Here is a 2,352-nt window from a genome sequence, read left to right as displayed (position 1 = left end):
GGACTAAATTATTGATCATGATTTCGTAGTTATTGTAGTATTATACAACTTCTACTCGTCAGTATAATATGGTCAAGAAAAATAGAAATAAACAGTGAATCAACATACCAAACGAACACCGTGTATCCAGCATAGCATATAGACGACTGTTCATCGCTATTTCCCTATGTAAGTGGCGGGAATTTTGAATTGCATCTCGGTAAATATGCTTCTTACTCAGAATAAATTCAGCACTGAATATATTCTGGTAATATATTTAAATTCAATAATAGGACGAATTCTTTTACAAGATTTTATCAAGTAGCTAGCGTGAAAAAACCTCATAAGGGAAAAAAAATCCATCATTTATTCTCGAAATATATATTTTTATATTTATATAAGGGCATTACTATACAATAACGCATTTCCTCGCATTCGGTAAAAATGTGCTTTTTATAGTAGTTTGACCTTAGAGTCCCTCATGGCGTGAGGCGTTATTGTCTAGTAATGCCCTTATATAGATAGATAGATAGATAGATAGATAGATAGATAGATAGATAGATAGATAGATATACATACACACATATATGTATGTATTCAAACACACATACAGCACATTAAAACATTGCCACTTTTATTCATTTCTGAAGTATCTTTCGTGAAACAAGCTCAACTAACTGCAAGAGAAACAGCTTCGAAGAGAAACAGTCATCTGCTCTGCTATGCTTAATCAATGGCGAAACTTCCGAATTTACTAAATTCTAGCAAGAAATGTAGTAGACACTTTAAACCATTTTATATGCGAAAAAATTTATTAACTGAAAATGCTAAGCTGAATAAGTTATTTTAGAAGAAGCTATTTGGAATGATAAATGTTACGATGATTTAAATAATCTACTTGCCGTCTTAAATCATAAACATTCTCACAGACATAAAACCGCTTTTCAATCTTAAAACATTCAAGAATGTTAGCATAGACATATAATTTAAGATTGACATAAAAGACTCAACATACATCATCATAATGAAAAAGTTAAAAAAGACTTCTGTGAAGATTGAATGAAGCAGGAATCTATTTTTATTTTTAGGTTACAAAAAATTTTCATTTCATTATTTTGAAACCAAAATATCCAAAAACCGTAGGATTTATTATAACAAATTTAATGAAAAAATTGGTAAGCCATCTAACTACTCTCTCAGTTTTCCTAAGTCTATCAAAGAGAGTCGGAAAAGACTTGATCAATGCGATTTAAATGTTAATATTGAATGAAGTAGTAAATGAACTTTAGTTAGCTAAATTTCTTGCTATTTTTGTAGGTCCGATGTATCGGACTGTTTGCATTTGTAAATTGTTTATCGTTATACTACAAAAGAATGGGGTTCTAAAAAAAAACGCACATGTGAGCACAGGTCGGCAATGCCTGTGCTGAGTTTTAGGTCTAATAAGGCTTGCACGACACCTCATAGACCCTCTCTACTTTATTGACATTATCCAGAGACAAGTGAGAGTGAGATGTCTGATGCCAATATGGGTCGCAAGCTCAGGGATGTGGCAGCGCCGTGATCTCTAGCACAAACCAAAGATCCCCCAAAATCTCCAATGCCATTCCCTGCGTATTTGGTTTCATATCAGAGTGACCTTCTCCTAGAGACATGCTACAACAAAAGCTGAGGGGCACCTCACTCCCAGTGGTCTTTCAGCACGCCGGACACCATCTCGGAATTTCTGCGTACCTATGCTATTGCTAGATATCCGTTGAGCCTGCACCAAGTCCATCCGAGCTTTCAACAGGTCTCGTTTTTAATCCTGCTGAGTTTCTAGCAACCCTCCTCACCAGGGTAGCCTGGTGGGGGTGCCAATTTAGTCGCCGGCAACCGGACCATGTAAGAGGTTGTACTGGATTACATGTTACCAGTAGCACTTATGAGAGCCTCACACGTGACCTTACATATGTCAGATATCGAATATATGTCAGATATCGATCTTCTGGCCGCCTCTTTAATCTTCGCCGATTTGCTGCCAATTCAAAGGTTCTCCAGTCTATTATTCGTGACCTCCTTTATGCAGATGACTGTGACTTAGTCACTCATACAGTGGATGACATGCAAATACTCATGAATTGCATTTCTGCTTCTTGCAAGGCATTTGGACTTAGCATTACACTGGACAAGACTGTTGTAATGTTCCAGCCTGCACCAGGAAATCCATATGTGAAACCAGCTATCTTGGTTGAAGGAACAATTCTGAAGGTAGTAGACAAGTTTGTCTACCTGGGCAGCACACTCAGCCGTTCTTGCTCCCTGGATGAGGAAATATCTTTCAGGTTGCAGAGAGCAACTAATTCCTTCCGGTCTCTTCAGTCTCGTGTCTGG

The sequence above is a fragment of the Octopus bimaculoides genome, chromosome 13 (genome assembly GCF_001194135.2).
Source record: "Octopus bimaculoides isolate UCB-OBI-ISO-001 chromosome 13, ASM119413v2, whole genome shotgun sequence".
NCBI classification, from domain to species: Eukaryota; Metazoa; Mollusca; class Cephalopoda; order Octopoda; family Octopodidae; genus Octopus; species Octopus bimaculoides.
The sequence above is the reverse complement of the archived record's forward strand: the minus strand, read 5'-3'. Positions refer to the sequence as shown.